This window comes from Ahaetulla prasina, chromosome 18, assembly GCF_028640845.1.
Source record: "Ahaetulla prasina isolate Xishuangbanna chromosome 18, ASM2864084v1, whole genome shotgun sequence".
NCBI lineage: Eukaryota > Metazoa > Chordata > Lepidosauria > Squamata > Colubridae > Ahaetulla > Ahaetulla prasina.
Genome location: NC_080556.1, coordinates 6777712 through 6790735, shown reverse-complemented (window position 1 = coordinate 6790735; position 13024 = coordinate 6777712).

Genomic DNA, 13024 nt, shown 5'->3' with positions numbered 1-13024 from the left:
CCCTCCCCCTCTCCTCCCTCCCTCTCTCTCCTCCTCCCTCTCTCTCCTCCCTCCATCTTTTTCTTTCTGTCTCTCCATCTATTTCTCTGTCTCTCCCTTTCCCTTCTCTCCTCCCTCCCTCTCTCTCTCTCCCTTCTCTCCTCCCTCCCTCTCTCTCTCTCTCCCTCCACTCCTTCTCTCTCTCCCTTTCCCCCTCCCCTGCCCCTCTTCCTCACTCCCTCTCCTCCTCTCCCTCCCTCTCTCTCCCAAATTTGGGGAATTCTGGGAGCTGAAGTCCACCCTTCTTCAAGTTTGCCAGAGTGGACCAACACTGGCTTTACAAGGTGACTCAGCCACAGTTAATAGTCCCTAAATGCTACAATCTCTCTTTAAAACATTATATATATATAAAAAAGACAGAACATTGTGGGAAGCCATCCTTGCAACACACCCTTGTGCCTAGAGGCGCATTTCCCCAGGAAAGAGGAACACAGGATGTTGGTGTCACATTGCAACGCAATCCAGAGAGTCCTTGCGGGAGGGGGGGGGCACCTTTGGCCGTGACGTTGGTCTGGCTCAAGACGCTTAGCCAAAGGAGAAGTGTGTGTGTGTGTCTTTGGGGAAGAAGCAGCTGTTGGTCACAGGATCCCTTGTAAGGAAAGTCAACTTGGAAGGAGAGAACAAACATTGGCCAAACTGTTGGCTTCTTCATAAACAAATTAGAAAAATGCATTTTTTAAAAAATTTTTTTAAAAAATCAAAGTTTCATAGTAAAAAAAAACAAAAAACACCACGAGCAACTCACAAGTAAGTTATTTATCCAGCCACTGCTGAGGTTGTATAATCTGTTAGTTATTTCCCTGGTTATTTTAATGCAAGGGTCTCCAACCTTGGCAACTTTAAGCCTGGTGGACTTCAACTCCCAGAATTCCCCACCAGGCTTAAAGTTGCCAAACTTGGAGACCCCTGTTTTAATGTCAGCCTTCCCATCTGTTCATAAGGATATTACAAAGATTGGATGAATTCGCTTCCCCAATTATGCCGTCCAACACGGTGCTGCGCTTCGGTGTTCCGACCCTGCATAAATACCATCTTTTAAAATTGCCACTTCTTCCACAAGTCCTCTAGAACGGAAGCATTTCCTAAACTTCTTTCTCTCCCTTTCCATTTTGAAAAATTTGGGTGCTCTCCTAAGGCAGGGGTCGGCAACCTTAAACACTCAAAGAGCCACAAAGGTCCTGACCGGAAGCCCCCCGTTCAATTCTGGAGCCAACCGGAAGTCCAGTTCCCCCATCATAGTCTCCTCCTAGCACAGTGTCCTTTTTCCTTTGTTGACCGGAAGTTGGTTCCCCCACCATAGAGTCTCCTAGCAAGTCATCCTTTTTCCTCTACCTGTCTTAACCGAAAGCCGTATCAATTGTGGAGCCGACTGGTGACAGGGAGCCACAGCAGAGGGATGAAAGAGCCACATGCGGCTCCAGAGCCACATGAGGCTCCAGAGCCACATGAGGCTCCAGAGCCACATGAGGCTCCAGAGCCACATGAGGCTCCAGAGCCACCGGTTGCTGACCCCTGTCCTAAGAAAGAGTGTTTCTTTCTAAGGCTTACATTTATCAGTATTTGCCGCATTAATTTTGTTTTTAAATGACTCAGTCGTTGCCACTTCTCACGACTGTTGAGGGGCGTTTTAATCTTAGATTATTTTTCAGTACAGGCTGGCTGATCATGGGTGACTTTGAGAGGTTCTGACTCTTTGAGTTGTGCCTAAAACAGGGAGCAAAACGAAGGCATCGGAGATCAGACGTCCAAAATGATCCTCGGCAAAATGCTGCATTAACGCGATATTGGTCAGTCTGGGTATATAACAAGCCTCTAGAAACCTGCTTGTTTCAGCTTTTCATACTGGGGTCTAGAGCTGAACGGAAGAAGTTCCTTGGATGAGAAGCAAAGCAAACAAAAAAGGGACAAACAAACAAAACAACAACAAAACAAGAAACAACAAAAAAATAACAATTTTGGGAAAATTGGGGCAACGGACAGCAGTCTTTTCAAACACATCCGTTTCCTCTTTTCAATCAACCATATTTATTCGATCGATGACCAGCAGAAGTGGGGTTAAAAAAAACCAAAACAGAGCGATGCAAATGAATAGAATAATTTCCTAACAGCTAGCAAAATAATTACTTCTCTGACCATTTCTAGTTAACCATAGTGGGCAGTTAAGAGAATAATAGCGTTGGAACGGGACCTTGAAGGTCTTCTAGTCTAACCCCCTGCTCAAGCAGGAGACTCTATATATACCATTTTATGCAAGTGACTGTCCAGTCTCTTCTTAAAAGCTTCCAGTGTTGGGAGCATTCACAACTTCTGCAGGCAAGTTGTTCCACTGATTAATTGTTCTAACTGTCAGGAAATTTCTCCTTAGTTCTAAGTTGCTTCTCTCCTTGGTTAGTTTCCACCCATTGCTTCTTGTCCTGCCCTGAGGGGCTTTGGAGAATAGCTTGACTCCCTCTTCTTTGGGGCAGCCCCTCAAATATTGCAACACTGCTATCTTGTCACCCCTGGTCCTTCTTTTCACTAAACTAGCCAAGCCCAGTTCCTGCAACCGTTCTTCATATGTTTTAGCCTCCAGTCCCCGAATCATCTTGGTTGCTCTTCTCTGCACTCAGTTCCTGCAGAAATTTGTAATCTTAAACACACAAAATTGTTTTGGTGGAAGAAATGTGTGTGTGTGTGTTTGTGTAGATATACTGTATACACCCTCTACATTTTTATTAAGCTACTGCCAGACTGCCAGATCAATATGGAAAGTAGCAAATTTTTCAAGTGTCATTCAATAGAAATTCATGAAAACTCTCTGCTTGGCAGGCGGAAATCTTGGCTATTATTTCAAAAAAAGTTCATTATTTTAGCCCTAAGGAAAGCTCTGCCTTTGTCTCCCGAATAGCTAAATTAAAACAAGCCATTCTCTAATCTAGCATTGGTGTTGGGCCAGCCAGAGGAATTTTAAACAACCGGCTCTGCATAATAAAAATATCTGAAATTCCCTAGCAATCGCTTCCTTAAATCCCTGTTTGTTCTCTCCCAAAAGCTTTGGCTGATAAGGTTCCCCAGCATATATATTGCAGACATTTGCAAGACAAGATTGCTTCATTCAAGTTCAACAGATTGCATTGTTGGTTTTTGGGAGTTCATCTGAATTTAGGTCAGATAAACTTGTTTGCAGACCCCGTTGAATCAAAGATCATGTGATAGTTTTGAAACTGGAGGCAAACATTCTTCGGGGCAGATGACTTAAAAACCTTCACCTTTGAGACTGTGGCATATTTCCACATCAAGAGCTTAAAAATAGTTTTGTGATGATGTCTAAGTCAGTGAAACAGACAGAATCTTTGGTGGGCGGAAAAAACAACAACCAGAATACTATCCTCTGAATACAACAAAATACCTTATGCCACCAGACTTGAAATCTTGGATTTAGAAAACTTAGAACTCCGCCGCCTTCGACAAGACCTGCGTTTAACTCATAGAATCATCTTTTATTATTATTATTTATTTGCATTTATATCCCACCCTTCTCCGAAGACTCAGGGCGGCTTACACTATGTCAAGCAATAATCTTCATCCATTTGTATATTATATACAAAGTCAACTTATTGCCCCCAACAATCTGGGTCCTCATTTTACCTACCTTATAAAGGATGGAAGGCTGAGTCAACCTTGGGCCTGGTGGGGCTTGAACCTGCAGTAATCGCAAGCAGCTGCTGTTAGTAACAGACTGTCTTAGCAGTCTGAGCCACTCAAGGACCCTTGATCTATTGCAATGTCCTTCCTGTTGAAGACTACTTCAGCTTCAATCACAACAATACAAGAGCAAACAATAGATTTAAACTTAATGTTAACCGCTCCAATCGATTGCAGAAAATATGACTTCTGTAACAGAGTTGTTAACGCTTGGAACACACTACCTGACTCTGTGGTCTCTTCTCAAAATCCCCAAAGCTTTAACCAAAAACTGTCTACTATTGACCTCACCCCATTCCTAAGAAGTCTGTAAGGGGCATGCATAAGAGCACAAACGTGCCTACCGTTCCTGTCCTATTGTTTTCTATCATTATATCCAATTAATATAGTTATGACATACTTATATATATGCTTATATATTATATGGTTACTTTCATGCGTATATACTGTTGTGACAAAATCAATAAATAAATAAAATAGAATTTGAATTCCGGCGATGTTTCAAGACATTAAGATTCCCAGATCCTCGGGGCGTGTTTGAAGCTGATTGATTGCCAAAATCAATAATAGTAAAGGTGACCAACTTTTTTACAATGAGAAGGAGGACACACACGTGAAAATATTTGCAGATCCCTCGCATCCTGGACATAAACTGTTTCAACTCCTACCCTCAAAACGACGCTATAGAGCACTGCACACCAGAACAACTAGACACAAGAACAGTTTTTTCCCGAAGGCCATCACTCTGCTAAACAAATAATTCCCTCAACACTGTCAGACTATTTACTGAATCTGCACTACTATTAATCTTCTCATAGTTCCCATCACCAATCTCTTTCCACTTATGACTGTATGACTATAACTTGTTGCTGGCAATCCTTATGATTTATATTGATATATTGATCATCAATTGTGTTGTAAATGTTGTACCTTGATGAACGTATCTTTTCTTTTATGTACACTGAGAGCATATGCACCAAGACAAATTCCTTGTGTGTCCAATCACACTTGGCCAATAAAAAAATTCTATTCTATTCTATTCTATATAAGGGCCTCTGGTGGCTCAACAGACTAAGCAGTCTGTTATTAACACAGCTGCTTGCAATTACTCCAAGTTCAAGTCCCACCAGGCCCAAGGTTGACTCAGCCTTCCATCCTTTATAAGGTAGGTAAAATGAGGACCCAGATTGTTGGGGGCAATAAAAGTTGACTTTGTATATAATATACAAATGGATCAAGACTATTGCTTAACACAATATAAGCCACCCTGAGTCTTCGGAGAAGGGCGGGATATAAATTCAAATTTTAAAAAAAAACAAATAAAATGAGGGGGAAAAAATATGGTAAATAAAAGAAACATTTTATTCATTGCAACAACAATATAGAATACACTATAATATGATAAGTGCATAATAAAAAACATTTGTAACACTAACATTTTATACTGTAATTATGCTTACATGCCTATTAAGAATAGAATAGAATTTTATTGGCCAAGTGTGATTGGACACACAAGGAATTTGTCTTGGTGCATATGCTCTCAGTGTACATAAAAGAAAAGATACGTTCATCAAGGTACAACATTTACAACACATTGTTATTTAAAGGAGTACTTTTCCATTGAATGAATACTTTTTGTCAATGCATCATCTTCCAACAATATATCGGAAATATCTGAACAAGAAATAGCCTTCATGTTGAATTTTACAGCAAGCGCTGCAGCTGGAGTATCAACATTCAATCTTGATTTCTCATTTTTCCAAAAACCGTTAGCAATTAATTATTAAAACTGAAACAATAACATAAGTGAGTAAACTTGTAAATAAAATTATACATATTTGGAAATTATGAAATTGATAATGAATTAATAAAACGCGAATTGTTGTGCTCACCTGTGTACGGTTGAATATTCACTAAGAAAGAAGTGAGTCTAATGTGTGTGTGTGCGTGTGTGACATGTCGTGTTTCGGTAAGAAGTAAACAAAGCCACTTGCGCACAGCGCACTGTTGCATGTGGCACACTTTCTCACAGCAATTCTCCTGTGTGGAGCGCATGCGTCTCATAATCTCGCCGCACTGTACCGAGACCTGACGAATTGTCAGGTCAAATACAAATACGTCACATCACACGCAACGGATCGGATCGGCATCGATCGAATACGGAGGTTTACAGATTAGTCTTCAAATATCGAAAAGGAGGACATTGTTGTGGTCCGCCAGCAGCCTACGGAGCTGGCAACAGAGTCGGACAGCGATGAGGCTGAGGTGAGGCCAGGGCCATCGGGAAGTGAGGTGCGGACTCCAGAGCCTCCAGAGGCTGACAGTATTGAGGCAGAGGAACAGGAGGAGCCTGTTCCTAATGCACGCGTGAGAAGAGCTGCCGGAAGGCAAGCAAAAAGGACAACTCAGGAGTAAGGCCAAGAGATGATTGGCCCCTCCCATAAGGCTTAAAATAGACCAGCAACGGCATTTGGGCTTTGCTGGAAAACAACGTTGGTAGCTTCGTCTTCTGCTTCATCTACGTCTTTGTTTTTGTGGCTTCTGGACTTTTTCCAGGAAGGGCCTTTGGCAGTTTGCCTAATTGGACTAAGGTTTGTGAGATAACTGAGGAATTTGTGTTGGGAGGCATTTGTTTTACTTTGAGTTGAACGACGCTGGGAATGAAGTAATTCCCAGCTGTTCGAATAAAGTTTGTTTTTCCACGGACTGAGTTTATTACTACCTACTTGGGCCTTGGTCACAACAGACTTGTAGGACGACACTTTTCGAGAGAGGACAGAACTTACAAAAGAAGGACTGTCCTCCCTAAAGGAGGACGATCGGTCACCTTAACATTATGATTCTCAGATGCTCAGGGCGTGTTTTAAGCTGATCGATTGCCAAAATCAATAACAGCAACAAAACTTCTCCTAAGCGTTGTTCAAATGTGGAGAATAAATCACACAGCGCCGTCCAAATATCCATTCCGTTCCCGTCCCAGTGGCCAATACCAAAGGAAAACCACATTTTCACCACTGACTTTTGGATTACAGGCTTCGCTCACCGAAATGTGGCTTCCCAGGCCTTCTCTGCCAAATAATTATTTAATCCACAGCATATTTCCTGCAAGAGGGAGAACTGGTTTCTCCGCTCCGGAAAGCCTGCGAAATAAATACTCATTTAACAAATGGGAGAAGGGAAATGGGATCTGTACTAACACACGACTTGCGTGTCAAGAGGCAAAGGGGAACTCTGAGAAAGCGAAGAGGGCAGTGAAGAAAATAGACCCCCACCCAACAAAATGGCCTCTGCCTTATTTTATTACGTACTAAGACGCTAGTCCTCATGATCCTGAATTTTAAAAGGCTGGCTCTAATTACCTGCAGGATTCACAGGTAGCTTTGCTAGTCAGCACCCACCCTCCTAGAAAAATGAAATATTTTTGAGGAATTTTTTTTTTTTAAAAAGGCAGAATATTATATTTTCCTAAAGGAGAAATGGAAGAAACATGCTTTTAAAAGACAGAAAACAGACTCAATCTCCCTGCCTCTCCAAATTAGAAATGCAGATTTGGTAATCCATTCAAGAGAGGATTAAAAAGCCCAAGGTAGCCAGTATCTAAGATTTAATTACATTTGTTAAACAATGGATTTCAAACAATTCCAAATCCAAGGAAGTCAGCAACTTTGCTGCCCTTTGGGAGACAGACTAATTAAAATCAAATAACCAAATACACAAAACAAACCTCTAAGTGACAAAATGCCAGAGGGGGGGAAAAGGTGTAGAAATATCTATGTTACAGTACTGACCAAACCAGTTGGTCAGCTGATCCAGGACTACTGGTGGTTCTTGTTCATCATTAAACCTTCTTTCCAATCAGTCTCCCTGTTTCCCAGTGTCTTTCTCCCAGTTTGGAACTGAACCAGATGGATATTTCTTTCTAGATTAACAGATTAACAGAGTTGGAAGGGATTTTGTAGGTCATCTAGCCCAACCCTCGCCCGAGCAGGAGACCCCACACCGTTGCTGACAAGTGGCAATCCGGTCTCTTCTTGAAAGCTTCCAGAGATGAAGCTCTCACAACTTCTGAATAACAGAATAATAACAGAGTTGGAAGGGACCTTGGAGGTCTTCTAGTCCAACCCCCTTGCTTAGGCAGGAAACCCTACAGCACTTCAGACAAATGGTTTATCCAACCTCTTCTTAAAAACTTCCAATGTTGGAGCATTCACAACTTCTGGAGGCAAGTTGTTCCACGGATTAATTGTTCTCGCTGTCAGGAAATTCCTCCTTAGTTCCAAAGTTGCTTCTCTCCTTGATGAGTTTCCACCCCATTGCTTCTTGTCCTTCTTGTCCGTTAGGTTGCAGGGGTTTATGTAAATCTATTTTTCTGTATTGCACCCGCAAAATTTTGTGCAAATAATTAAAGGCCAAACATATTGACTGTGGGACACTTTAGGATTGTCCATTGTCCTGTTGCAGGCTTTAAGGAACTAAGAAGGAGAAATGCAATTTTTCCAGCTCTTCCACAAAGCATGCTAAAAAGGCACATAGATTGACTCATCTGGAATTATTTGTGAAACACAGAGGATAAATAAATAAACTAAGGTTGGCCCCTTTTGGCGAAGCTAAGCAGGATGAGACCTCTGGATGTGTTCCATGGAAACAAAACAAAAAAAAAAAAAAACGCCACAAATTCCCAGAGCTTGTAAACTAGAGTGGGAAGTTGAAATCTCATCCCGGAATCTTTGAGCCTCTCCAGTCAATAAACATCTAAAATAAGTAAGATAAATCAGTCGTTGTAATACCTGTAGCTTCCACCAGAGGGCGGATAAGGCTTAAGAAAATAAAAACCTCCATCCCCCGAATTTAAAAATTAAAGGAAACTTTATTAGGTTAGGTACCAATGTTTTTACACCCTTGTGAAACTGGTGCAAATTTCTCTTTGACAACGCCAGGTCACTACGCAGGTTCAGAAACACACCAGGGAGTTGGCTGAAAGGTTTCACAAATGTAAACCTCAGAAAGAGAAGAGTTAATTTTCTCATCGTTCCCATCAACCATCTCTTTCCACTTATGACTGTATGACTGTAACTTTGTTGCTTGTATTCTTATGATTTATATTTATATTGACTGTTCCTGATTGCTTATTTGTACCCTATGATTATCATTAAGTGTTGTATCATTAAGTGTTAAATTGTACCCTATGACCATCATTTGTGTTGTAAATGTTGTACCTTGATGAAGGTATCTTTTCTTTTATGTACACTGAGAGCATATGCACCAAGACAAATTCCTTGTGTGTCCAATCACACTTGGCCAATAAAAATTCTATTCTATTCTATTCTATTCTATTCTATTCTATTCTATTCTATTCTATTCTATTCTATTCTATTCTATTCTTTTTCTTATAGACAGACAGGGGTGGGATTCAGCCGGTTCGCGCGAACCGGATGTTAATTTACATCGGGTTTGCCAAACTGGTAGCTTGCAAAAACTGGCTGCCCCCGCCCCACCGCAGCCCGCCCCTCCCAAGAGTCTCCACGCGGCCCATTTTGGATGCCAGGTAAGGGCAGTGCCTGTGCAAAGGCTCTGGGAGGGTGAAAAACAGGCCTCCCAGAAATTCCAGAAGTCTGGAAACGAGCCCGTTTCCGGCCTCCAGAGAGCTTCTGGAGCCTCAGGGAAAGCCTCTGGAGCCTGGGGAGAACGAAAATGCCACCAACCCGTCGTGCAAGAGGCTGAGTAGGCCACGCCCACCGTGGCCACGCCCACCCAGCAACCAGACTGAGAACCGGTTGTTAAAATTTTTGAATCCCACCCCTATATACAGATAAGATATTTTAGAGGTGGGGAGGAATCTAAAGCTAATATCTGGGCCCCATCGGGACCGAATCTCTTCCTTGGTTGCATGCTTCTGTTCCGGCAATATCTGGCTTTTTCTTTCTTTTTCTTTTTTTCAAAATTAGCAATATTTTTAATATTGTTTCAGGATTTGAACCCATCACTTTGGATCGACCGTCGGCCCCTTTGCTCCTACACTTACCTAATGAATTTTCTCTCCGCTAGCTATCAGCTCTGGGTTTCCAACCAATAATCCTCAGCAAAAGCGAAAATATTGACTACGGGAATTGATTTTTCCCTCATGTGGCAGCTGTTAAGATGGACAGAATCAATGCGAAAATCAAAATCAAGGGTTTTTTGTTTGTTTGTTTGTTTTGGTCACTTTATATTACTGAATTAATCACCGAGCCCAACTATTTTGTTTTTCCAAAAACAACGGGCTAATTTTATGCAATTTGCCTGGTGGGGGGAGGGGGGAAACCCTCTGCAGAAGATTTTAATTCAGTTTCTTCAACTGTTTCTTTTTCTTAAAAAAAATAAAAACAAAAAACAAAACAAAAACCAGGGCAGCTAATTTTTCCTTTTCTGCTAAAGCCTTCGACTTCCATCAAGTTGCTCACCAAATAAACAAAGCAACCAATGAAAAGTATGAATCAATTTTCCGGGAATTGATTGTGGGGAAGTTTGCTCCTCGCAATGTAATTCTTTTTCTTTCTTTCTTTCTTTCTTTCTTTCTTTCTTTCTTTCTTTCTTTCTTTCTTTCTTTCTTTCTTTCTTTCTTTCTTTCTTCCTTCCTTCCTTCCTTCCTTCCTTCCTTCCTTCCTTCTTCCTCCCTCCCTCCCTCCCTCCCTCCCTCCCTCCCTCCCTCCCTCCCTCCCTCCCTCCCTCCCTCCTTTCTTTCTTTCTTTCTTTCTTTCTTTCTTTCTTTCTTTCTTTCTTTCTTTCTTTCTTTTTTGCTCCAAGTTATTTTGTATTTCACACCCACACATGTTCAGGAGAGACTGCACTGATTTTTTGAATAAATCCTGCAAAGATCAGCCATCCTTAAAAAGCAAAGGAAAAGCCATCTGTTTCAAGAAAACAAGTCAAACAACAAGCATAAATTTAAAAAAGCAGCAATTTCTAAGTTTTTTTTCCCCCCAAAGCAAACCGCACAATGCAAACCAGGCTTATATTTGAATGCAAGGGAAGAGGGAAAAAAACACACCAGCTATAAAATTCACTCAGCGCAATGAAGGCTTTGTGCCTCTAAACTTTGGTTTTTTAAAAAAAAAAAAAACGACTCAGGGCGAACATATCCTGCAAACACTTCCAGATTGAATCCTAAACCAGGGGTCTCCAACCTTGGAAACTTTAAGACTTGTGGACTTTAACTCCCAGAATCCCTCAGCCAGCAAAGCTGGCTGAGGAATTCTGGGAGTTGAAGTCCACAAGTCTTAAAGTTACTAAGGTTGGAGACCCCTGTCCTCAACTCTTAAATGAATATATTTAATAATCAGATTAACTGTCCAGTTTATACATCACAACAGGTTTTGCTAACTGCATCAGTAGGTGGTATTCCCCCGGTTTGAACCGGTTCAGGCGAACCGGCGTAATGCCGTCTTATTTAGCCACATTTGTGAGGGCGGGTGTGTGCGCAGAAGGCACGCGGGCAGCAAACCGGTGGTCGGAATATGTAAAACCCACCGCTGAACCATGCCTCGGTTTATTTATTTATTTATTTTATTTATTAATTAAATTTTTATACCGCCCTTCTCCCGAAGGACTCAGGGCGGTTCACAGCCAAATAAAACCACAATGAATAAACACAGAATAAAATCAATAATTAAAAAACTTATTAAACATGGCTCCAAATTAAAATACATTTAAAACGATACAACCCACTTTAAAATTTAAAACCGAATGATAAAACTTCTAAAAATTCTATGCCAGTCCTGCGTGAATAAATAAATACGTCTTCAGCGTTTCAGGATGGCACGTGTCGCCCGTTGAACCTCTCATCCGACGCTCCTCCAAGTTTCCTAAATGAATTCAAATTCTCCCTAAAAGTCAGGAAACTTCCTCGCCTGGCGGCTAAAACAGGCTCGGGGGTTTTCTAAAAGCTGCCATTCAACTCCCACACGGTAGATTCACACACACCCGAGGGGGGGGGTTTTAAAAATACCCCCAGTTGCGTCTAGACTGTGGATAAACTGCACCTTTGACACCAGGAAGCTAAAAATAAAAGAATTGTGTTCCACGTCTGGACGGAAAGTGATTGGGCAGGAATGAGACAGAGGGACCCTTTTCAGCTTCAGGGCCAAAAGAAATCCTTCGGGGGGGGGGCCCCCGCGCCTCCATTTTTGGGGTGGGGGGGTTCCTCTTTTCAATGCCCCATTGAGCAAGCTGTCTCGCTGTCTGGCTGCATCAAAGCGAGATTTCATTCCATGTTTTTTCTTTTTTTTCAATGTCAGAACGAGCGACCCTGCCTTCTCTGAAAACACCACGTGTTTCCTTCGGTTGCATCAAACGTTGCACCCCTTTAATTATTATTATTATTATTTATTATATTTGTATACCGCCCTTCTCCCGAAGGACTCAGGGCGGTTCACAGCCAGTAAAAACACAATACATACAATACAAATTAAAAACTATATAAAAAACTGATTCGATTAACGGCCTAAAAAATTTTTTAAATACAATTTAAAACCCCGTTTAAAACCCCGATTAAAACCCTGAAATTAAAACTATGATTCAAGCTAGTCCTGCATGTCGAAACAACAGCGTCTTCAGCTCGCGGCGGAAGGTCCGGAGGTCGGGGAGCTGACGAAGCCCCGGAGGCAGCTCATTCCAGAGGGCGGGAGCCCCCACAGAGAAGGCCCTCCCCTTAATTAATCAATTAATTAATTCCTTGATTGCATGCAGGATCATGAACGTATCCGGGCTACACCCAAAGGGTTCAAGAGGCAACTGGACTTTCTGGTTTGTCCACGAAGGCGTTTCGCTTCTCATCCGAGAGGCTTCTTCGGCTCTGACTGGACGTCGGCGGCGAACGGAAGGATTTATAACTCCTTGCAGACAGCTGGTCCTTTGTATTCTCTTCAGAGGCCACGTGGAGGTTTGTCTGTGTCCTCAGAGTCAACCGTATTGGTGCAAATGGGTGTGTAACACCGGAAAGGACTATAGCAGCGGTCACCAACTGGTGGTCCGTGGACCATTGGTGGTCCGTGAGAAAATTTTGGTGGTCCACAGAAAAATCATTTGCATTTTTTGATATTGCACTAAATCGGGGGTCCTCAAACTACGGCCCCTGGGCTGGATACGTGCAATGAACGTTTGTGTTGCTGCAGAGAGTCTCCCCCTTTCAGGGTCTCTTTGTGTGGGTCGGAGGGGGGCAGAAATTCAGACTTGGGGTCTACTTCGGTCTCCTGGTGCAGGGCTTTGGGCAAAGGCTGGAGGGAAGTGCCGCTGATGGCGTAGAGCCAGAGGGCCTCGTTCCAGT